Source organism: Lynx canadensis, chromosome A1 (assembly GCF_007474595.2).
Source record: "Lynx canadensis isolate LIC74 chromosome A1, mLynCan4.pri.v2, whole genome shotgun sequence".
Taxonomy (NCBI): domain Eukaryota; kingdom Metazoa; phylum Chordata; class Mammalia; order Carnivora; family Felidae; genus Lynx; species Lynx canadensis.
The window spans coordinates 226,774,624-226,800,084 of NC_044303.2; the positions used below are offsets into that span (position 1 = coordinate 226,774,624).

At 44.2% G+C, this 25,461-nt stretch overlaps 1 protein-coding gene and 1 long non-coding RNA gene across 3 annotated transcripts in view; both read left to right on the forward strand.

The window, feature by feature from the left end:
* Positions 1 to 25,461, forward strand: part of RETREG1 (reticulophagy regulator 1) — a 130,272-nt gene that overhangs the window by 91,545 nt on the left and 13,266 nt on the right. The gene's annotated exons all lie outside the window — the stretch shown is intronic.
* On the forward strand, positions 3,973 to 11,646 carry LOC115525215. Its single transcript, XR_003972335.1, has 2 exons — positions 3,973 to 8,005; positions 11,078 to 11,646. It is a non-coding gene; the product is annotated as an uncharacterized LOC115525215 (long non-coding RNA).

Sequence of the window (25,461 nt, forward strand, 5' to 3'; positions counted from 1 at the left end):
GATGAGGAGTGCCCCCCCTCAATTCCAGGAAACTGAAGAGAGAGACCTAAAATTAACCGAACATACACTAGAAACATAGGTGAATAAGTGTTTTTCTTAAATGAGGAAGGCATGGCCTGAAAGTTTACAAAATGTTTCCCCCTACACCGTGTAGAATCCACTTGAATTTTTCGATGATCTTTAACTTTAGATAATGGTTGTTGGAAATCTAAGCTAGCGAATATTTTGTAAAATGTTTGAACACTTCTAAAGGTTAAAAATTAGACCAATATACCAATTATGACATGGTGATACTTCCTTTTTTTGCTATAGTTCTTATCTTTGGAAATGTGATCAGTCCCCCCGCCCCCCCCCCCATGCAGTACATTAATTGTATCGGTGTTTTTATTAACATTGAGCTCTAAGAAGGGGGAGAGCCAGGAAGAGAAGCAGGCAGTTATTCCTGCTAATATGGGCCTGACGTGTGCCCACAGTGAAAGTCTCCATTTCTAGCCCCGTGGCTGTGTTCATAAACTTTGTATGGATGGGTTTCACTGGAATGCTAAGTAGGGCCATTGAGATTCAGATAGGAAGGAGAAAGAAAGCTGTTAAAAACAGGAAGGAGTTAAATGACAGTCCTATTATTGTCAGAAAAAGTGGAAACTGCTAACTCTTTAGGAACAGGAATGCCAAAATATGTTTTTGTCCTCCTACTAAAGATAAGCATCCCTTAAAGGCACAGCATAGGGAATAGTCAGTGGTATTGTAACAGTGCTGTGTGGAGACAGGTGGTGGCTACACTTGTGGGGGGTGCAGCATAATGTGCACACTTGTCCCATCACTGTGTTGTACACCTGAAACTAATGTGACATTGTGTGTCATCTATACTACCCCCCCCCCCCCCCCCCGCCAAAAGAAAACAAAATACCCATTCCTTTTCAGCCATGGCTATAAGGGGTGTGTGTGTGTGTAGGTGTAGTCCTGTCCTTAAAAGCTTCTGTTTAGTTTTCTAGTCTTTATTTTCTTCCACATTCTTTTCCAGTACATTAAAGGGGACATTCAGTTGACATTTAATTTAATAATGAAACAACTTTCCACATAAAATGAGACGTTAAATCGAGTACCTAAAGATGACATTTATGAAAGTGCCTAGATTCAGCCCATGGACTAACTAGTTAAGAAAACATTTTCAGAGAAGTGTGAATGCCAATTTAGGTTTGAGATGATGGGTTGATCTGTTGATACTGTGTCCCCCGCCATGTTATTTCAACACTTGTGAAATCAGAACTTTGTCTTTTTCTCTTTGCATCATGGCATTCCTCCCAGCTCCCTGCATAGAATTTTGCACAGGAGAGGCGTTTTTAATAAATATTTGTTGGATGAAATGTATTTATAAAGCATTTAACACCTGCAGCAAATATTTAGGCAGCCTGATCATCTCAGAAACTAAAGGGAGAGATTTGGCAGCAATGTAGGAAAGGTGCCTTTAATGAAATGTAACATTATCACAATTAAATTAAGTAGTAAATAATTATTGGTAATTATACATATTTGGAATGAACTGTTTTAGATGTAAACAAACATAAGATCTTTTGCTTTTTACAAAGGGTAAACAGGCGAGAAGACGACTCTTAAGTATATACAACATACAAGTATCTATTAATGGTTCTTAGGACTATTACCAAGGACTAATAATATATTTTCTGAAAATGGGAAACTCCTTCTCACTCCTGTGAAGTGCTGGACCCCCACCCAATTTTTTTATTTTCATAAGATAAATGTCAGCTCTTAACAGTTAATGGTTTTCTATACAAAATACTTTGTTTTGCCTCATACATTCTTTTTTCCCTCTGTGCAGAAAGTGAGAAAGGGCACCCAGGCCAGGGGAAATTTTAGAGCTAGGCCAGAAATAAAATATTACACTTGAGGGGGAATTTTACTCTCGCTGTATTTGAGATTGGATGCCGTTGGCTAACTCCCTCTGGTGCCACGTCTGAAAGAGAAATAACTACTACAGTTTGTGGCTGCTGACAAAACGTGTTCTCAGCGTTCACGTTCAGCCGGTTCTGGTTGAATTTCACAGTCAGGCTCTCTTCGTGTTACTTTCGTCCCATTTTGTAGTTTGGCGACCCGAATTGTAACAGGCAGTGTTTGTAACAGGCAGTGAGCTAAATCTGCATTTAGTCTTGGAAATCGGCGGAAACCAAACGCTGCGGAGCTCCAGGCACCCCGGGCCCGACCGCCGTCTGCGCGGAGGGTCCACGGGCTCCAGGGTACCGTCTTGTTTCACCAAACGGACAAACGTGAGCACACGTCCCTGGGAGGGGAAGGGGCAGAGGAGAGACCCTCCTCCTCCTTGCTGTTTATCTCGTTCCCCGAAATAGACGCTCTTGGTGAGAGCTTCCACAGACCCTCCATGCCAGTGTCAAGGTCAGGAGATGAGGGGAGAGGGTGTGAAAGGTGCCATTCCGAAGCAGGGTAAGGAAGGCAGACACCCAGGCAGGAAGCACTTGGTGCCAGAGGAGAAGGAAAAAACGTGGGGGCGGTAACCAGGGAAACAGGATCAAGAAATGTGAGGAAAATTACAGTCTGGCCAGAGGCCCGGCCCTCCACGGTTTCCTGCCCCACCTCATTTTGGTCTCCATCGTGGAGGCAGCAGCGTAGCCCCTCAGGTGTCTTTAGCAATGGGGAGGGGGGAGGCTTAGGTAGGTGACACACGTCCTATTCCAGCTGCCAGGAAGGGGGATGGACCCTAGGCTACCAAGACTGAGCACTCAACGTGCCTTATCATAGGAGCACTTCCCACAGGAGATCCGTGGGTCACTCTGTATGTGTCTAAGTGCTGCATCGAGGCCACCTCCTGTGCCAGGTGACAGGGTGATGAGTTAGGCCCCCGCTTTCACAGGACATACTGTCTGAATGGGGGAGACAGACACTAAACAAGTTAAAACAAATAAGGAAAGAATATATATATATTTTAAATTTATTTATTTTGAGAGAGACAGAGCATGAGCAGGGGAGGAGGGGCAGAGAAAGAGGGAGACAGAGAATCCCAAGCAGGCTCTGTGAGGCGGAGCCCGACGCAGGGCTCGAACCCACGAAACCATGAGATCGTGACCTGAGCCGAAATCGAGAGTCGGACACTTAACCGACTGAGCCCCCCAGGCACCCCAGGAAAGAGTATTTTAGATGCTAAGGGCTAAAAATTGTCTTAGCGGTAATGTGGAGGAATGCTTGGTGTGTGTGATAGGAAAAGAGCACTTATGAAAGCCTCTCCAAGGGGGTGTCCTTGAGCTGAGATTTGGAGGAGCCAGTCATGTGGGGTGTGGGGAGAGTGCAGTCTGGGAGGCAGACCCAGCACAAGCACTGACCCCAAGAGGGGAGCACAGTGATGCCTGCTAGGAACAGGGGGGCGCAGGGATGGGGGCCAGTGCATAGGAAAGAGGCTGAGGCTGGGTCAGGCAGGAGGCTGGATGTTATTTAGAGAGGTGAGAATTCATTAAGGGGTTTGGAGCAAGGGGATTGGGATACGAGGCCATCTGTGTTCTTCAGCGACGTTATCAGGTAATACGCTTTTGTGAATTGGCCTGAGAGCCTCAGAGCCATGTATAACTTCTCATGAAGCATGGATTCTGACATGTAAAAAAAATGCTAACGTTTGGAACATCACAGCTTCATAAGTTGGGAATTAGCCAGATCGGTATTTTAGAAATCAGTATAAATCAGACATCAAGAAAATCCAAGGATACAGGTTGGTCTATTGGAGGTTAAAGACAGCACTATTTATGAAGGTAGTTTGTGGTCACCCTCGGGTCCCCTGCGTGATGCTAGAGCCCTGTCCCAGGTGCTGGGACTTAGGGGCTCTACCTTCCACAGAAAGAGGGCAACTTTATTTATGTATGTATGTTGTATGTTTATTTTTGAGGAAGAGAGTGTGCGCACACGAGCAGGGCAGGGGCAGAGAGGGGGTGAGGGGGACAACGATCCGAAGCAGGCTCACACAGACAGGAGAGAGAGCCTGATGGCGGGGTTCAGACTCCGAACCGGGAAATCATGACCTAAGCCAAACTTGGACGCGTAACCGCCTGAGCCACCCAGGCGCCCCAGAAGAGAGCAACTTCAGACAGAGTCTGACCCAGTTGGGTGGGCTCTGAGTGTGTGACAGGCTCCAGCGTCATTTTATTTGCACAAGTAGCTCGTAAATCCCTGGTAAAGAAGGGTGACTAGTATCTTGCTAACCATGGGACAAGGAGAGCTCACTGATAGGACGGCCCCTTGAAGATCCCAGGTAGATTGTCCAGAAGCATCTGCTTATGTTTTACTCAGACCTAATCCTTATCCAGTAAGTGGAATGTCATCAAAAGGACAATGTGCATTTTTAGTGATTAGGAAACAAAATACTGGCTGCTCACAGGGGACTCTCTGAAGCATTGTTATTTGACTCATCATATGACATAATAAAGCCTTAAAAATTTGATTGAAGAAGGCCACTGAGCCTCTAAAACCGTAACTGTGTAATAACAATTTCGATTGCTCCCAGATCATGCTGCCTTGTGCTGGACTGGTTCGCACAGCAGTTAAGCGAAGACGTTGCTGTTTGAAGGCAAGCAGCGGACTGAGCCTGTGAAGTTAGACACATATTTAGATGGTGGTGAGGCACTGGGTGGGCTTGATGTTCGGAAAGGGCAGTATGGTTGGCACACAAGGATGAAGGAGAGAGTAGTGGGAAGTGAGTGAGAGAAGTATGAAGGAGCCCCTCATTGAGCCTTGCTGGGAATGCCGTGCTGGTTGATGTTTAACATCCGGCTCTTGGGGTGGGGGCATGGGGGAGGGGAGGCTCTGATCTGTAAGCATTTGTTGATCCCTTGTGAGGCCACCCACCTGAGGTCACCAAAAGTGGAATTGGGAAAAGATGCCCAAAATTGGTTCTCGCAAGCTGGAGCGGGTCGACACCAGCACACAAAGTGATTGGGGGCTGATGTGAGAGTTAGTGTTGACTTCTAACTGTGCTATTTCCCCCTTGTTTATATTCCCCGGGGAATATGAGGCGTTCAGTAAAGGTTTGTTGAAGGAATTAGTGATTCAGTTCTCTTCCATTCTCCAGTACGGTCATGGAAAATCTCTCTCAGGCATAGAAAATGTTTACCACTTGTGAAATCCTGCTTTGACCCAGCTGGGCCAATATTTGAAATTGATTAAGAACGTGGGGAACAACGCAGTCTGTCCTTGTTGCAACGTGGGTTGGTTGTGTGTGAGATCTCTTGATCGCCCGTTAATGGGCAGCACCCTTCTCCAAACTTTGAAGCACCCCCCCCCCCCGCGACCACCAAAGCTTCTGCTAATCAAGCTCCTGTGAAAGCCGATTTCTATTTTACAAACACGGGGGGGGGACATTCTTTGCCATCCCCCAAATGTGATCAAGGTCCCTGGCTTCAGATGTTGGCCCAGCTGCTGCGTGCTGGGGCATGGAGAGATGTGTCCCAAGGCTCTCCTGACAGAGGAGGAGCCCACTGTGTCAGCTTTGCTTACTCCCAGCCTTCTGTCCCCTCATGAGCAGATCTGTGGCAAGAGCCATTCAGTTGTCTTCCTGCGTCTCTTCACTGTGTACGTCTGGGTCCCAAGGAAGTGTGTTGGGTGCAAATGTTATAACTTTTCGTGTGGGGAAATAAAAATAGCATGGGGAAAAATGAATAAAAAGATGAAAGGATCGTCTGTAGTCTAATGACTCTAAAAAATCCTGTTAGGTTTTATTTTGTAGCACTTTGGATGGATTTTCTTGGCATAGTTATGGTAATCGTATAAGATAATGTGCAATTTTGTATACTGTTTTTTTCCCCCCATGGGCATTTCCCCAGTGGCATATATTGGGAAGCATTTTTTAATGCCTGCAAAATATTCTCATCTTTGGATTTTTCCATACCTATTATAACTATACTATTGAACGTTATTTTGTCATGAAAACGTGAGTGATGTATACCACTTAATTTTTTTCTAATTTGGGCATTGTTTGATCAAAGTGTGTGAAATACGAGCTGCTAGTTTCCTGAGGACTGGACCCAAAAACATTTCCACCATGCCCTGTTGGTCAAGCAACCAAGGGATCTAGAGTTCAAGAGAGAGGAAGTGGACCTCACTTCTTGGGAAGAATGTCAAAGAATTTGGGGGCTTTATTTTAAAACTTGTAAAAAGAAAAAAAATGTTTACTTAATATTTATGAAATATGTATCATTTCTCATTTGAGAAGATATCTATGGTGAAGCTGTTTATCTGGCCCCTTAACAGAATCACAAACCAGTGACATTTCTTCCTAACAGAGGAGTCCAGTGGTCTTGTTTCTTGATGAATATACTTACTTGTATAGAATAGCTTTCCAATCAGCTGAAGCTCATGTCTTTAGGCATAAGCACTCAACTATTTTAACCAGTCTGTAGAGTGCCTATAGGCATGGTCTTGGAATTATGCAAAACTTTTTTCAATCCTGGCTACTGGTCCCAGGCTCACCATTTACTAGCTTGGTGACCTTGGGCAAGTTTCTTAACCTCTTACTTTATCAGTAAAGTGGGGATAATAATGCTTACTTTATAGGTTTGTTTTATAGATCAAATATGGTAACCCACACTAAATATTTAGTTTAGCGAATGGCTCCTTTGTAAGTCCTCAGAAAGTAGTTAGTAGCAGTAATACACAAGTTAAACACTGCCTTGAGCAGTATAAAATAGGTCACTCTCTACTGAAAACACTTTAGCTGTCTGTGGTCCCATCCTTGTGAATATCCCGATCGCCCGTCATGACCTATATGGAGGATTCACAACATGTGCAGGCCATCCGCTCTGTCTAGGTGGTGGCTTGGCCAGGGATGGTTGCAGAATTGCCCACTGCAATCCTAGCTGGTCAGGTCTAGATGGTCTGCGTGTTCTTTCTGTTTGGAATGGGGCCGTGAGGGTTGTGTGTTTGATTCGCAGTGTTTTGACCCTTCCCAGGATTGCTTTAACCCAAGTGAGCATGTGCCGAGTGAGAGTATTTACCTCTTTTGGGGGAAGCGAGGAGGTCTGCCCAACACATCTTTCACTGAGCTGAGTATCCACAAGAGGAAGTTCAGGTTCAGGACATGCACGTGTCTTTTGTCCAGATGGTTTGTTTTTAAGCTTGTGAGCACCTGTGATCTTGCAAACGATCGTATTTCCATCTCTGATTTAGCCATTTGGAGGTAAAATTACAGCTCTTCTCTAACAAGTTATCGGAACCCTCTGGAACACATGTCCCCTCCCCCTGGGATTTCTGATTTTCTTTCCCATCGGGTCTGGTAGCCCACCCCCTCCTGCCCCATGGCCACATAGGCTGTGCACTAAGGCATCCAGCCGAGCGAGCCCGGAGGCCGTCTTTGTCTCTGACCCCAGGCTGTGCGGGGTCGCATCTCCTGGATGAAGGTGCATCATATTGTCCAAGGGCATCTCTTGTTTTCTGTGTACTTCTATCAGTAACCTCAAATCTTTCGTGAGCGGGGGTGAGGCACAGTAGTTACCAAGAGGGTGGCCTCTGCCAGACACAAATTAATGATACACACATATATGAAGAAACCGGAAATTAAGAGTTCCATCTGCCTCGTTCTTAACTTGGACCAGGAGACAAAAAGCTATTCAGTTCTAGAAGAGGCTCGTCAAGGGATGGAGACAGGGAGACAGGAACACGATGCCTCAGCTTTGTGTTTGAGAAAATAGGGCGTCAGCTGGCAGTGCTGAAAGAAAGGTCGCTTTGAAAATCAGTCATTTTCTTCAGCAGACTTCTCTTTCAACTAAAATTCAGGGATTTCAGCTTGTGTCTGGGGCTGTTGGGCCGCTTGGCAACCCAGTAAGAATGGCTAATAGGAGGCGTCCTAAGCTCCAGAGGAGAGACCTCCAGGCAGAAGTGAGTTAAAACTGTTTCTCTTCTTTTTCCCAGCGGTTCTTGTGAAACCACCGGTAAACCCTGAATGGGAAAATAAAAATGGCCTCCTGGGGACTTCTTGGCTTCTGGCTCGTTGGCCAGGGTAATGTTCCTTCATTCAGTGTCTTCTGTGAGTGAGAGGAAGTCTGGCACTACGGGTCTACCCCTGATCTGCCCTTGCCTGTGCTTTTCCTCATTTTCTCTCCTCCCCTCGCTCCTCCACTGTCTCTCGAATCCCCATGCTCCCCTTGAACCTTCACACAGGGAACTGCCTTCTCTCGCCCGCACGGCCTGCCATCTCCTGAGTCCCACGTTGGCAAAACCTGTACATAGCAACACATGGCACGACGTCTAGGTCACAAAGTGTTCTGGTGCAGAAGTTGGGAAACAGTGGGGGTAGAGAGTGTCCCGGACGTCCCTGGAAGAAAGCGCAAGTGAGGTGGTGGTCAAGAGGACAGGTGTGTGACCGTGCTTCATAGGGACGAGCTAATCCCCTCATTAGGGATACAGATGAAGTAACGGTCTTGGAAGGAGGCTCCCATGAGCCTTCCGAGCCAGGCCAAGCTCTCTTCCCTACTTCAGCCAAATTTGCGTGGGGTTGGCCTGCCCTGGGTATGATTGTCACCCACTGGGTAAAGTCCACCAAGTTCTATTAAGGATGTTGCTCTGTGGCTTTAGCAGTATTGGGGGAGGAATGGCCACACTCTGAATTCTTTGCCTTAGAAGAGAGGACTGCCATTTTGAGTGTCTGATGTGGAAGAGGTTAGGGCAAGACTCGAACCCCCAAATGTCCCCTCTCCCTGGTAACTGACTTATGTAGGGTTGCTGTTTCTCAAGGGTGGAGACTGGTGCTCCGGAGTTGGGTACCCACACACGTGTGGCAGTGCCCAGGGAGCGTCACATAATCATCCCAGGGTGAATGTGGCCTCCTTGCCAGCTGTAAACAGAACAGGAAGCTGTGCACAAATAGTGCTCTGTGACTCAGGCAGGGACCTCTCATGGTGGTGTTTTAGTTGAAATGTAGGTAAATGCCTTTCTTTCTGGAAAAGAAAACAAACCCATCTATCAGTGGAGCATCTTCATATTCTATAAAAATTATACCTATAAACTCCATTTTCAGATAAGGGGAGGAGATTGTAAGCGAGTTTCTATTTTTCTGGAAATTACTAGTGTCTACTGCTTAGAGCATATCTATTCCTGTAGGCAGGAATCACAAATTATGTGACATATGTATGTTTCAATGTGGCTCCCTTTTCGTCAGACGTTAACAGAATGTTTCTGGAGTAGCTTGTAGCATAAGTGGCAGATAAATTTCCTTCCAAAGTCATTGGACCAAACGTGAATTGTAAATAGTCGTAGTTTCTCCATTCAGAGATATTTTGGACACTTCCTTTTAGAAGCATATTTGTTTGTGCTAAGGAAGATTTCGAGATGTAGGTTTTGTTATAAAAGGAACACGCATGTAGATAAGTTATAAACCTAGAATGAATCTACTGGCTTGCTCAAACAAGAAGAGATGTGCTCAGTAAAGTAAGACACAGCCAACATTGGCACTGACGAGAAGAGAAGTAACTGATAATCCCTTTTTGGGAACAGCAGAGGGGAAAGTGGGGAGCTGTTGAGGCAAGTGTTGAAGATTTGATGGCACAAGTCTTTATTGTCTCATGCCAGCTCCTGTGAACTGGAAAGGGTGCCTGGAGTTTTGATAAGGATTGGGAGTCCTGGTCAAGAAAGTTCTGGAAAGAGTGTTATGCCAGATCAGTGTGGTCCGTCATGCTTCGGGGAGGGCAGAGCAGTTGTGTGAGTGAAGCACAGGGGGTCAGGGTGTGGATGGGGAGTATGGCTATAACAATGGTCTGTGTTAATTTAGATAAATTTTGAAAGACTCTCAAAGCTTTCAAGACTGTTGATGGCACTTTGACTTTTTCCTTCCCGTTAGTTAACAACGTTCTAAAGTTTGAGACCTTAGCAGCTTTACCTGGGAAGAACCTGAGGGTGAGATGTCTCTTTGCTAAAACCTGGATAAACTTCTAGAACAAGGTCTATTTTAAGATCAGAAGGAAACTTTTCTCACCGTAATACTTCCAGTCCAATCTGGCATATGTAATAGCTTCATCAGTGATACAAGAAATCGTGTGCTTCTATTTCATTTATTATTAACAGGAGGGCTATCTTGCATCTCACTGCTGTCCGGTGGCTTGCAAGGCGGGTGGGTTGGAGCCAGCAAGACCTGGGTTTTGATCCTGGTGCTGCCCGTTCTTGGCCGTGTCAGCTTTCTGGAAAATGGGGGTATCCTGCCCCCCTTATCAGATTGAAGTGAGGATTAGAGAGAACGTAATGAAACTCCTTATTGCACTTCCTAGCACTTGGTGCATGCATGATACATGGGAGGTGTTCTTGTAGCCCAAGTTCTCTGCACAGTTCCCAGTTAGCTGGCTGAGTTCATCAACAGCTTCCATCACTGCCGCGTAGCTGCACGGCTCAGGCCCCTGACGCCCTGAACCTGGCAGACTGGCGCAGCTCACGGGTCACGTCCACACTGCAGCCTGTTTTTGTAGGTCACGTGTTGGCAGAACACAACCACGTTCTGTCATTTGCATGTTGTCTTTGGCTTTCCCCGTGCTGTAATGACGGAGTTGCTATCTGGCCCTTTACAGAAAATGTTTGTCTGCTGTGCACTTGCTTCCACCGTTTGAGTTGTGTTCTTAGCAACGCAGTGTGTTTATTCTCCAGTCTCTTTTTTTTTTTTTTAATTTTTTTTTTCAACGTTTATTTATTATTGGGACAGAGAGAGACAGAGCATGAACGGGGAGGGGCAGAGAGAGAGGGAGACGCAGAATCGGAAACAGGCTCCAGGCTCCGAGCCATCAGCCCAGAGCCCGACGCGGGGCTCGAACTCACGGACCGCGAGATCGTGACCTGGCTGAAGTCGGACGCTTAACCGACTGCGCCACCCAGGCGCCCCTATTCTCCAGTCTCTTAATGCTATTGTAATTGCATAATTTCTCAATTACAAGTTAGGTAAGTTGATGAAATAAAAATCAAAGGAGTATTGTAGGAGATTCTGCCGGGTGTTCCCAAATACCCAGTTTCCCTTTCTCTGGAAATAGCATCCCAGGTTTTAATCGAATGACACCACCAGTCATTGAATTACATTTCCTGGGCTCTCTTGCAGCTATGTATGGCCATGTAGCTGTGTTCCAGCCAGCAGGAGGTGAGCGGAAGCTTCGCATGCCTCTTGTAGGCATGACCTTTAGGAAAGGAGTGCTCTCCGCTTCCCTTTCCCCTTCCTGGTGGCTACAATGTGGATGACGTGGCAGGCGCTGCAGTTAATGGCCTTGGACCATGCGATGTTGAGAGTATCTGAGCAAAAAGATGCAAATAGCTTGGGTCGCGAACATCATGGAGATCCCACATCGGCCCCGGACCACTATGCCCTGCAGTATATGAGGGAGAAATGACATTGCTCCCGTTGAAACCATTGTCATTTTGACATTTGATAGGATAGGTGAACTTACATCCTCATCCATATGACTGTTTATCTCTATGAAAACTAAGGTGAATGCATTTGAGAGAGGAAGAGAAGTTGCTAATCCAGCCTTTTTAAAAAAGCGGACAAACAACTAAAAAGGTTGGTGGGGGATGGGCATAGAAATGTGGAATGATCCTTTATGTGAATTGTTCGATTTGTCATTAAATGTTTGGGCCTCTTTAAATAAATGAAACGAGAAATCATGGTTCATTCATGGGGATGTGTTTTATGCAAGAACACCAATCTTTGTTTCAAGCCCTAACTCATTTGGTAATTTTGTCCCCCCCCCCCCCCCCCCCCCAGCACATATAGGCGAGCTAATATTTATTGGACTGAGTTGAATCCCCAAGAGTATACTGCTTGGGTGTCAGTCCCCAGCAAGCATCCAAGCTGTACCCTGAGTCTAAGAATAGTCATATGAACTTCTTGTTAATATGGTTTAGAATTAATATATAACCTATACCATCCTAGAGAAGGGAAGGAAGACGTTACCTAATCCTGAAAGACCGGTTTGAAAGTGACCACTGTTTGCAACACATAAGGATGGGATATGATAGCCTTTGTAAATCCCATGATGCAAAGCTGAGAAAGGAATATTTAAGCACTCCCAGGTAATTAGGGCCTGAGGTTTACAGCACCCACTGGTTTTGGTCAATTTGCCTTTACATTCTTCCTCCTCCTCCTCCTCTTCTTCTTTTTAACATTTATTCATTTTTGAGAAAGAGAGACAGAGTGCGAGTAGGGGAGAGACAGAAAGAGAGAGCGAGACACAGAATCTGAAGCAGATTCCATACGCTGAGCTATAGCACACAGCCCGATGTGGGGCTCCAACTCAGGAACCACGAGACCATGACCTGAGTCAACTGACTGAGCCACCCAGGTGCCCCTGCCTTTACATTCTAACCCCATCTCTGGAATCTCCAGCAACATGTTTCCAAGGAAATCATAGTTTCCTGCTTGGACCAAACACAGAATTTCTAGTTGTATGTTTTCCTGACTCTGCAAAAGAAATTGAAGTCTGCAGCGTGTAAGCCACCCTCACAGATCAAGCTGACTGAGTCTGCAGAAGGCAGGCCAGCAGGGCATCTGAGCGCCTGGAAATCAGCGAGCCATTGTAAAGGAAGGACAAAAGTCCTTATATGGCTTTAAGTTTCACCATTGCAAGACCATAAACATTTAACATATCCTCACAGCCTCAGAAAATGGAACTAGACTAGGCCTTTCTCAGCTTATTAGGAGGCATGTTTGCTGGGAAGCCTTTTTGGCCCGATCTGGCACTTTGACATTAGTACTTGGAGTGTCACTGATAGCCACTGTCTGTCTAGAAGATTCCTTTTCTCATCGGCATCACTAGGGACGTTTTAAGGGATAGTGCCAGCCTCAAATAGTCCTCTCTCAAGTTAATACAAATTTCTGAGTATACTCCTCACGTGAGAACGTAAATGTTTGTTTAATAGCAGTAGAGGACTTATTCAGAGTTTTTGTGAATGAACAGATAGATACCTTCTGGAGTTTCAAATCCTTGAACAGAAGGCGTTGATTATCCCATCCAGCAGTACTCCAACTAGTGTCCATGGACCGTCTGATTTCCAGAGGTGTTTCAGAGCTGGGCATGATCCCAAAAGAAATCCCAAGAAACCCGAGTTCTTCTGTAGAGGAGTCGGGCCTCCCAGGGGCCTCTGTGGTTGTCCTGTCACTGATCTGCGTGTTGTTACATCCCTGCATTCTTTAGCACAGTTTGTTAAAGGAATGCCAATTTCCTTTGCTCTTGTGATTCTGAAGAGTTGATACATAACAGAATTGGCAGAGTTGATTCATTCTTGGCCTTTCCGGCTATATATTCAAGGCGAACTTAATTTTTACCTTAACCTAATCATATACTTGGCATCTGAGGTGTTTGCTGGCTATGATATGTAGAGAGGTCACCCAGACCGTGTTGGATCTGGATAGTTTTGTTAAAGATGACATAAATTAGAAGGGACAGGGCCCTTTTTTGTTTATAACACGAGGAGCAATGGCACATATTTTTCTTTAAAAACAATTCGTTTCTATAGAACCCAGCATTTTGATGAGCCGTTTTTTCCCATTTCTTGAAAATGCATTATGGTCACATGAGCTAGAAAATAACGAGAAGAATGTGCATGATAGATTCAGTTCTGATGAAAATATAGAGTATCTTTCACAGAATATCTTTTAAGGCAGTGATTAAAGCACCTATCTATGTCTGTGTCTTTCATTGCATGTTGTTTGTTTAAAATAGTCTTTGTGGTGTTCAGAGTCGCAGGTGATTTTCTTTGGCCATCTGGCTCCTTCGGTGCCATCTTGGCTGTGGTGAGTTCCCTGAGGACTCATTACCTTTATGGCTGTGGCTTAAGGTTATGAGCTCCCGAGTAGGCCAGCATGAAATGTTTAGCACCACTTAATTCATCTACTTAGCTGGGTGGAGACGCCCTTGGAACGTCCAGGCCCAGTTCCATGCTGCTTCCCAGCTGTTTTGTCCTTGTGGTTCTAGACAGTTGTCCCATAGGAAAAGTAAATGATGGAGGTTGATCAAAGAGCTGTTTCATCTTGCTCAAGGATCTTATCAAGTCTACTTCACATACTTAAATTATAAAGGACAAGCAGAAAATGGAAGAAGAAGAAGAAGAAGAAGAAGAAGAAGAAGAAGAAGAAGAAAATGGAATGACAGTCAACTATGCCATACCTTTTGCCGACGAATCCAGGGAACAATGACCTGGAGTGAGAGGAGTAAGGGGCATGAATATAACCTGGTGCCAGAGGGATCTGTGCTAGGTGTGAACACACACTTGTCACTTTGCTGTGACATCTGATGTTGTGAAGGTGACGTCCTAGAAATGGCAAGAATACTGGGCAAGCAGATGGTCTCCAGCCTTCTGGCTGGGCAGTCAACCCACACATAAGACACACATAGCCACCATCAGCTTCTCCTGAACACCAGACAGAAACTGGAACTCTGGAGGCGGAGATAAATGTCTGTAGTAGGTAAAAATGAAGAGCAGACGGGTGGACAGCTCGCTGGCATAATGAGGTTCAACCCACATCATTCGAATCTCATTTATTTGCACTTAATTACATCTCACGAGAGAAGGGTAATTTTTAAAGCTAAGGTTTCCTGAGCAAATTAATAATGTGAGTGAAAACGAAGTATTGGAGGAACTCTTTCAGTAGCTGTTTGGGGGACCTCTTTAAGTTTTTATACATAAAAGACACAAAGACGATCATCTGATGGCCGTTCATTTAGAGATACATCACAGGGCAACTCCTTGTCAGTTCATCATTTGCTGAATTCCTATTGCGAGTTCATGTGTAGGAGAAAGTAGGGGAAATGCATTCCCACAGAAACGCTCTCTAAATCATACAGGTTGGATTCATTCATTGTTACCATTTTGTTTTCCCAGGGAGCCTGTCAGTTGGAGCAATAACTTCTTTGAGGTCTGTCCCCACTCCATACCGTCAGCCACTGCACAGCCTCCCGGGGGCAAAGACGCCTCCAGAATAACACATTTCGTGTGCCATTATCCACTTCTGCCTTTTCTCTAACACATCCCTCTGCGTCACAGACGTTCTTTCCAGATCCAACAGCATGTCAGGAAGGTAACCTCCACCATCCTCTTTCTGGTCTGTGCCTTCCACGCCCCCAAACACGTACCCGTCTTCCTTGCGTGCTATTGTTGAGTACTGCGTTCTACTATTTTACCATGAACGCGCACAGTAGTCACACAATAGCTTGTTCTCAAAATCTGCTCTCGAGGGAAGAAGATTGAAGGTTTAGCGAGCATTAAGACCGCCTAGTGAGGGGCGCCCGGGTGGCTCAGTCGGTTGGGCGTCCGACTCAATTTCAACTCAGGTCATGATCTCATGGTTCATGAGTCTGAGCCCAGGGTGTGGCTCTGCACTGACAGCATGGAGCCTGCTTGGGATTCTCTCTCTCTCCCTCTCTCTCTGCCCCTACCCCCCTCCCTCTCAAAATAAACAAACATTTAAAAGAAAGATCATAATGAGATTCTTGGGGTGCCTGGCTGTCTCAGTTGGTAGAGCATGTGACTCTTGATCTCGGGGTCATGAATTCAAGCCCCACATGAGGTGTAGAGATTACTTAAATAAGTAAGTTTTAAAAAAAAATCATAATGAGATTCTTATTTTTTCTATGACTGATAAGGATGATCCTCTTGGTGGTGTGTTCCTTTAAAAGCCACTGATGTCATCCAGTGGCTGACTTAAAAATGAAGGTAAGTGAAAGATGTATTCTTTTAAAGGACTGAGGTGGGGGCGGGGAGGTCGTGCCTGGGTGCCTCCATCGGTTAAACATCCAATTTCCGCTCAGGTTGTGATCTCGTGGTTTGTGGGTTCGAGCTCCGCATCAGGCTGTCTGCCGTCAGCACAGAGCCTGCTTCAGATCCTCTGTCCCCCTTTCTCTCTGCTCCTCCCCTACTCTCTCTCTCTCAAAAATAAATAAACATTAAAAAAAAATAAATAAAAGGACTGAGGTGGGAATGTGGCCCATAATTTAACAGCCCAACACTTTGAACAAGTATCTCAGTGACTGATGGTCACTCCAGGTTCGCCACATTCCAGGGTAGGCCCCTCTTTCACAAGGACTGACAACGAATTATGCAAGCAAAATTAATTTTAATTGGCCTTCATCACAAAAGCACTTGGGCGGAACTTGATCATTCAGTCTATTTGGCTCGTACCTGCGTATTCAGGCCCAGTGCAGCGGGTAAGGTCTCTGGAAAACAAAACTCGGAGCTCTGTTGTTAATGACAGTCTTTGCACTGTAAGAAATGTGTTCTTTTGTATTGTCACAGAAATATTGGTTTCCTATAACTCTGCCAAAAGCGAAAGAAACAGGAGGGATGTTAACTTTTGACTCCAGCGGCAGATTCTGGATTATACTTTGCTGGAAATTGTGAGTCATGAGTAGAATGCAAAGAAAGGCGTTTATCTGAATTAGCAAACTCACCTCACCATCACAGTTTCTGTTTTCCTTGAGGAATGTTTCTTGAATCCCAGCTATTATTCGCCCTTTGGGGTTAAAGCAGAACCTTTTCTTCCCCCAGGGCCCGTGATTGAAGCAAATCTTGGCATTCACGAATGAAAGGGTGTTTAATCTCGTGCCTGTGTCAAGTGGGCACTTGTTTGGAGCTAGTAATGGAATTTAACTTGTTCTCGCCCGGCCTGCTGAAAGTCTACTTGTTGAAAAGTTAACAAAATTGAAAACGCTGAAAAATAATGTCAGACTGGCATCTGTTCATAGAAACCAGAATAACACAAGAAGTTGAGTGATGGCGGTTGAGTGCCAGCCTTCCAGATTATCACTGATGGGGGTGGGCGGATGCCTGGGTGACGCAGGTCACGCTCTCACGATTCGTGAGTTCGAGCCCCGCGTCAGGCTCTGTGCTGACAGTGTGGAGCCTGCTTGGGAGTCTCTCTCTCTGCCTCTCTCTCTCTCTCAAAAATAAATAAACAACAACAACAACAAAAAAGATTGATCTGGAAGGGGAAAGGGATTTTTCACAAAGTGACTCATCTCTGACTCGTTTGAAACTTGGTATAAAAAGAGAGCCCCAAACAGAACACTATGTTGCCCCAAGGAAGGTGAGGCTCAGCGTCTCGGGCCACAAGAAGCCGGCACTCCGGTGGCGCCTCCTGGTCCCTGGCCTCGCGAGGAGTTGCTCACGTGGCTAATTGGTCTGAGAAAGTGCAGGTTTCAAGTTGAGTGCTATGTAATTTCTTAATCTCGTGTTTGCTTACTTAATCCTCCGGTTGACACATCTTATTTGCTTTGTCACGGCTCTAATTCTGTGAGTGTTTGTGCAGAGAAACAGATCTCTGTTTCTATTTTGTTTCTCTGCCTACACACACTCACGCGAACACGCATGCACGCGGAGGAACATATTATGTATCCACGGGATTCAGAAAAATTCTAACACGTTGCACTAAGAAATGTTAAAATCTGTAACTGGATATTGACTGACCTTTCTAAGAAAAATTTGACAGGAATTAACATCAACAGATGTTCTCTACCGCAGAGAGCATGAGACCGTTAGTCACTAGCCGAGAATGAAAAGCTACATCGGGCTCGCGGCCAAGGCGTATTTATAGGTGTGATGGTAGAAGCAGCCGTATGTCATGGTTGGTAGGGGACAATTTAGGCTCTAACTGATCCTTTTTAAAAAGTTTGCCGATAAGGGATACTGACGTAGTCAACTTCCCGAAAAATATTGCTTGGCTTCCATTTGTAACTCCTATGAATAGAAATAAAATCAAAGAGTGTGAAATAAGGTATATTCTCCAGAGGTAGTGCGACAGAATCCTTCTATCCATCTTTGGAGGTGAGTATTGCAGTATGAGTTCCTGGAGATGTGGAAAATCTAAAAAGTGATTAGAAATGTGTGTGTGTGTGTGTGTGTGTGTGTGTGTGTGTGTGTGTGAGAGAGAGAGAGAGAGAGAGAGAGAGAGAGAGAGAGAGAGAGAAAATAACAGTATCCAAAAATGTTCTCCAGTGACTTGAGGTTGCCCAACAAAAACAAAAAAGGGACTCCTTTTCCTCTGTCCCACGTGAAGGTTGGATATTTGTTGATCTTGGCATTCTGGCCCACTCAAGTTGACAGGGTCCCAGTCCTGTACTCCGTGGGTGTCACAAATGCTCTCAAGTCCTGTGAGGGTCGTGTCTGCAGGAGGCGCTCGTGGATTCAGGGATCCCCATGGAGAAGTCAAACATTAGGACCCGCGTTTTGCCAGGAGGAATTCTACACACACCACTGATTTCCAGTTTAGAATGCTTCTTGGAATAAAGGAGACATACTTCCCCTAATTGCCTAATTTTGAAGACAGTTCGCAAGAACTGTCCATCACAGGAACAATGAACTTCTCCATTTGCAAGAAAAAGAATCGAAAACTATTCCATATAAATGAAAGTTGGTTTCCAAATTTTTAAGGCTTTTTGTCGATTATTTTGTATATTTTTATGTGTCTAAGGGAATACATGCTAATTGTTGCTGCTCTGTCAGGTATAGAAGCATTAAGATAAGTCCATAAAAAGCATGCACGGTGTCGCTAAATAACCACCGCTGACTACATTTGATACTCTTTTTTCATCTTAATTTGCATTTATTGCGTACACCCATTCATTCAATGTTTTATCGCCTCATAGATGTCAAGCTCTGTTAGCTGCCGAAGACAGAGCCGTGCCTGTGAATTCCTTTATGGAACTGAAAGTCTAATGGGGAAGCCAACCTGACAAACATAAATTACAATTGAAAATTGCTGCCAAAGACCCTTCTCGTGTGAGAAGGTGCCATCGCTGTCCGCAGCAGGGGCTCTGGCAGGTTGCTACCCCTTTTCCCCCTGCTGTCTCTTGGGTAAACTAGACGTTGGAGGCCCTCCAGTCCCTACCTTGCAGGTGTGGTACTGATGGCGGCCGGGCTGGGGCTCAGGTGGAGAGGACCCAGTGGGAAATGCACAGAGTGCTTAACACCTGAGAGTCTGGCCCAGGAATGCTCAGCGCGTGGTAACTGGACATGGTCACCATTGCCACACGCTGTGGAATCACTCTGTGGGACCTGAACTAGAAACAGCTGACGTGGTGGAGACGGAAGACAGGCATCTGAACCCCTGGGTCCTCAGTTTCACCTGGGAACCAGAGCTGCGTTTCAGAAGTTTTATTTCGGCGGCTTGGCATTTAGGGGTTCCAGATCCTTCGCTTGTTACTCCTCTACTGTTGTTTCCTCCTCATCTTTGCAATGACCCCCGTCTTCCAGTCCAGAGTGTTCTTCCTGCATCTCACTGCACATTAGGAGCATTCTCAGTTTCATGCAGTGGGGGCCTCTTCCACTGGGGATTAGTTCTGTGACCTTGAGCAAGGGAGTTAATGTGTCTAGGCCTCAATGTCCTCCGCTGTAAGTAAGACAGAACTCTGTAATCTCATTCCATGACTCTTTTGAGATTGTTGCTTCTGCCTTGTAATTTAAAATATAGTCTACTTCTCCACCGCTCCTACTGAAATATATGGCACTTTATGTTGTGTTGAAAATGCCAGAAACCAAACTGAAGTCAGCCTAAGGCAGAAGGGCCTTGGCTTCCACAGAGGGATGTCCATGGATGGCTTTGCCTCGGGCCTTTCTCTTGGGCCTGACAGAATCAAGAACCAAAACCAGACCATTGGGAAGCATTCACGCAAGCAAGCATGCCCCCACCCTGGCTCCCTGTCCCTTCTCCGTCTCTCCACCCACCCTGGGTTGCCTCGCCTGTGTCTCGTTGCTAGCGACCTCCTCAACTCTAAATATGTGAAGGAACTCCAGAAATATGTGAAGGAATTTCAAGTTTGAGATATTAAATAATCTATTTTTTTTTTTGCTTTAGAAAAATAACTTCCAGTTATAAAAAATATTTTGACTTAAGCTCCCTGGAATATGCTAGAAAGATCCATTGTCCTGTAAAGTATACACTAATGCAAAGGCAGTCTTAGATCCTCCTTGCTCATCCAATCCCCAGCTGTGTTTTAAGTTCTGTTTTTCTCCCCATTGGCCCTAGATGCAAGTAAATATCATTTTATAAAGGTGAGTTTTCTGTGTCGTGTGTGTGTGTGTGTGATTATTTTGGGGTCCCATGTAAACTTTCACTTACTGGTTGGGGCTGTGCCTTAGGCATCACTAAAACCCCGGAGCTGGGAACAGCGTCTAACAGCGTGCCCTGTACTCCGTGCGTGTTTAGGGAAATGAACGGAAAGGAAATGGTGCAGAGAGAGGTTATGTGCACTCTGCCAAAGATCCATTTGTTCAGCGTTATATATTCTAGTGCTCAGAGACTCTTTGGGCAGAAGAGATGAAACCAGCTGCTAGCACATGCTCTTACTGAATTGCGATCTATTTTTAAAGAGCATAGGAGTGTCACATTTCTGTCTTCTAGAACCCCCTAATGGAGGAGCCTGTGTGCTGCATTCTAAAATTCAGGTGCCTCCAGATTTCATGTCTGTGGCCATTAACCTCTACAGAAACAAATTTGACTTTTAATACAAAATGTCGACATTATTTTTTATTGAGATATATATTGACCATGTGAGTTGTTTGGCTCTTAACAAAAATTCACCACTTTGTATTTCTACACATGACACAGTGAGATTACTTTAAATCAGTTTGATCCTTTTGGAGCTTGCTTTTAAGGCTTTGATGGTCAGAGCAGCCTTTAGAGAAGACTAATTATTCTGCTACTGATGCAAGACCCTTCTGAGTATTCTACCCGACGTCTGTGACTTCTGAGGTTTTCCACTCTGGTCAGTGAGACCAGGCGTGATTCCCGGTCCAGGACCCAGGACCCAGGAGCCTGCTCCCCCTCATCCCTTCTGATGGCGTGTTCCTCCTCATGCATGTGTACCATAGCCCTCAGCTGAAGACCAGGACCCCCGCACATGGCCAACATTCTTTCTGCAGGCTGGACTCCCCCACACTCTGTCCTGCCATCTCCAGCCTCTTTGGTCTTGGATCCCCAATATTTCATCTTGTCTAAAGCAAATTCTCCTCTTGTCTCTGTTTTTGAACCAGGATTTCTATGTAACTTTCTCATGGGGGTATTTCTTGCAGTGGTGCTTTGGGTTAGAAATAGCTGCCTCTGAACCACTTGGGACACTTACTAAAAATGTAGATTTCTGAGCTTTTTACCCCAGGCCTGCTATTTATACAGTGCCCTAGGGGTTCATACACACTCAGTGTGGGAACTCTCTAAAGGGATTAATTTGGCCAGATCCCCTAATGTACATACTTAATCGATTTCTAATAAGGATATGGAGGCAGAAAGAATGGCAGAAAGAAGGATATTGGCTTTAAATTCTACTAGGAAGCTTCAGCTCCCTTCTGTGACAAAGTGAGGCTGCTTGTCTAAGGGGCCATCTTCCTCATTTTTATTCTCCTTAGACTTTCGCAGGCAGGTAAAACCATAAATTCTTCAGCTGCTGAAAAAGCACTTCACCTGGCTTAGGGTTCCTTGGCAAATAATTGCTTACCTTGCCCGTGCAGAATGTGCTTTGTTAAAAATCCGCCCTTTAGTTTTTGTTATTTGGAAGGAGATGGTAACTAAATGGAATCTGCCAGGGCCTTAGCTTGGGTACCTTTTCTTGAAAGCACTGCACGTCTGCAGATCCTTGGGCAAAGCCCATTTGAAAGCCATGAGGGGACAGGGAAGCCACTTGAATTGGATCCACCGAGAGGATGGGAAGCTGGGGAGAACGGTCATGAGGGAGGGACTCTTAACTGATCCTTATCTTGTGGCTTGCAGAACTTGTGGCTTGTGGAACATGCAGCAGGTTCACTCCTTAAGGGGGGCATGAGTGACAGAGAAAGCTGGAAGACAGCTGGGGGTCAGGTGGGGGCTGGGGAGGAAGGACCAAGGAACCTTACTGGAAAATGCATGTTCTCTCTCAAACTAAAGGGGAAAGAGATAAACCCTGGAATCTTATACTGAAGCCATTAGTAACTAATTTTCTCCCTCGGATGAGCTTCAATCTTAGAAGACTTACACTCTTGGGTTAAGAATTCAGTAAAGCCTCAAATTGTTTTTAAACCTCTGTTTTTGTTAGTTGGGCCTTACATTGCGTGCTGATCAGCGCCAAGGATGGTGGGAAGACAGCCACACACCATGTAAAAGATCTGTTTCCCCAGCATCATCCAATATTCACAGGAGATCCTTTCTCTGGCCATGTGTTTTCCAGATGAGGCTCTCCAGGAAAACCTAGAGTTTCATTATGTAGCAACTCTGTGTGTACGTGTACATCATCTGTGTTCAAACATCAGCTAACCGCTAAGCATGAATCTTAGTCTCTGCTAAGTGTTTGGATTCTGCACAGGAAGTGTTCTTTTTTCCTGGAAAGGGTGGGTCCTCACGATGCCGTGTTGATATTGGTCAGTCACACCTCATTCCTCTCTACTCTGGAAAAGAGTGAGGGGGAACATAGAATGTTCCTCCTTGTTCTAAATTACATGTCATCTCTTCAAGGGAGGTCACTGGATTTACCCAGTCTTTGAAGAGGGCACATGTTTTAAAGGAACAAGAATTACTGGAAATCAGGAGTCTTGGCCACAGGTCATGACTCTGCCCCGAACTAGCTGAGAAGACTTGGGTTTCACTTTCCTCATCTGCAAAATGAGACTTTGAAAAGCTGACATTAAGTGCCCCGTTTCATTCTAAATTTTATTACTATATTAGATATTCATTTATACATTATGTAGCTGTGTTACCTAAATTGAAATTCGGTGACATGACATCCATTAATGGTAGACTATATATAATGGAAGACAGTAGAAATGTATGTTCCAGTGGTACTCAGGAGTACTCGCTAGACATTTTCAAACTATTATGAAATTCCAAGAGAGTAACTCTTCTGGGTGCATGCTTCATTTAAAGAAGAGTGGAGTGGTATCTCTTCTTAGCTTTTGGTTTGGATATTTTTAAAATCATACATATTTCCACCAAATTTTAGTCAGCATAACCTATACATTTTTTCCTCATTTATTATTCTTTTCACAACCTATTTGGTTAGATAATATTTTCATGTTTTACACAATAGATTTCTCATTTCTGTTTGTGATTGTAACAATAATTCACAAATATCAATTGGAATTATTTAAGGTTATTATGTTAATACAAATATAAATAACCATGGAATTTATTGCCCTAAAATATTGTCACATAAGCCTTTTTTCCAAAGGGGAGGCAGTTTAATAAAAGTGTCCTTGTATGGCTATGGAAAATATTTGCAAGTTGAATATTCTTTTTTTTTTTTTTTTCTCCTTCTCACCAAATAGACACAGAGAGGGACAGGGCTACGGGTACTCAGTTTGTGTTGGTTTAGAATAGCAAACACACTGAGTATAATGTAAGACCAAGGGGGAACTCGATAACTTTTAATTGAAGAAATGAATAAGGTAATGGATGAATGGATACTGAGTTTTATTCATATCCACCTGAATCCCACTAGGAAAATAGGTAAGATCCTTAAATGTAAGACAAAATTTTCAGTTAAGTCATTGTGATATGTATTAAGCACCTTAAACTGTATGAAGACTTCACCATAACATTATTTCTATAGAGATAATTTAAGTAATTTTAGTTAATTTAGTATTAGACTAGGCTCCTTTCCAATTTTAGGATATTTACTTACTAGAATAGCGAAAACTGTACAGAAATGTCATGTCACTTCTGAGATATGAATCCTAAAGTCAGTATTAGAACAAGGTTTCAACATCTATAAAGTACAACTTACTCAAAAACTATTTTTTATGCCTTTCGCTAGCGGAAATATTGCTTCACAAATAAACTCAGGCAAAAACTTAAGTAACATTTTTATTTTGACTATGGAATGTGAAGTGAGATATACTCATTAGAATGTTATTCATTAAATAAAAAGCATGATTATACATTTAAGTATCAACAAATTTTCAAGTAAAGGCCATGTATGTATACATCTGTGTGTGTGTGTGTGTGTGTGTGTGTGTGTGTGTGTGTGTATGTGTGTAGCTTAAAGGACAGTAGTAAGTTAAGTTTGCATGTAACCTTCATCTAAGTTAAGAAATAGAACATGACCAATACCCAAGAAGCTCCCATGTGTCCTGCTGGTCACATTCCCTACCTACCCCACACATCCCTATGCCTTAGGTAATCACTTTCCTGAATCTTTTTTTGTTTTTAATCATTTCCTTGCCTAAATAATGTTTTAGCTAGAACGATTTTGAGCTTTATAAAAATGAAATAATATCGTATGTTATTCTGCGATTGTCTTCTCAACATTATGATGCTGAGGTTCATATATAAACAGAGTTCATTCATTTCCAGTGCTATTTCACCTTTCATTGCTTGAGCACAACTCACTTTATCTGTTCATTATCCTGTATAAATACAAAAATATATTTTAAGTTTGATTCAAAATATGAAATGTTCATTCATTCCATTTGAATCATTAAGAGAATGATAAACCATTTCGTTGTAAGTTTTTCATTCATTTTTGTTAGAATTATATTTGCCAAACCGCTCAACCAAATCTTTAAATACTAAATATGCGCGGGGAACAGAAATGAAAGATTTCTGTCAACTGTATGGTCCCAGCAAAACAGAGCGTGGCCTAGCCTAGCCTAGCTGATTTGCAATAGATTGTTCTCAGAAAGGAGGCCACAGTTTAATAATCTTTTTTTTTAATTTTTTTTTAATGTTTATTTATTTTGGAGACAGAGAGAGACAGAGCATGAATGGGGGAAGGGCAGAGAGAGAGGGAGACACAGAATTGGAAGCAGGCTCCAGGCTCTGAGCCATCAGCCCAGAGCCTGACGCGGGGCTCGAACTCACGAACCGTGAGATCGTGACCCGAGCTGAAGTCGGACACTCAACTGACTGAGCCACCCAGGCGCCCCTTAATAATCTTATTTCCTTTGCCACTTGCAGGTTTTTGCACTCCTGTATAAAATCTTTTCCCGTTAAACAGGCGTATTGGCAAAATTCTGTTACAGATAGTGGCTTCCGTGCACTTAGTGTTTCCTTTAATAGGTCTGGAATCATTCATGAGGTAGGCAAGCCTAGTGCTAGATTTGGTCACCGATGAAAACAGACTTGCTCAATGGTGGTTCAAGAGAAGGGTAGAGTTCACGAATACATAAACCACTCTCTCCCTAACAGCTTAACGTCCCCGAAAGTTCTTTTCTAATGATAGGCAGGAAATCATTTGGCAAGTGTCTGCCTCGTGGAATAGTGTCTGCCTGGAGAACTGATGATAGCTCAGTGACTCTCTGGAAGAGCATTAGTTGACTCTGATGGAATAAAAAGGAAGGAAAAGGACATTTTTTTTCTTTTTTAATGCATGTCTTTAACTTAAAATTTGTATTAAAAAAGGAAATTTAATTATCTAATCTACAAATTGTCTTAGTGTTCAAGGTATATTAAAAAGAAATAGAACCTACATGTACACAGTCTCTGGGGAGTTGAACATCTAAGGGCCAGGGTAGTTTGGATTTGTCTTAGGACTA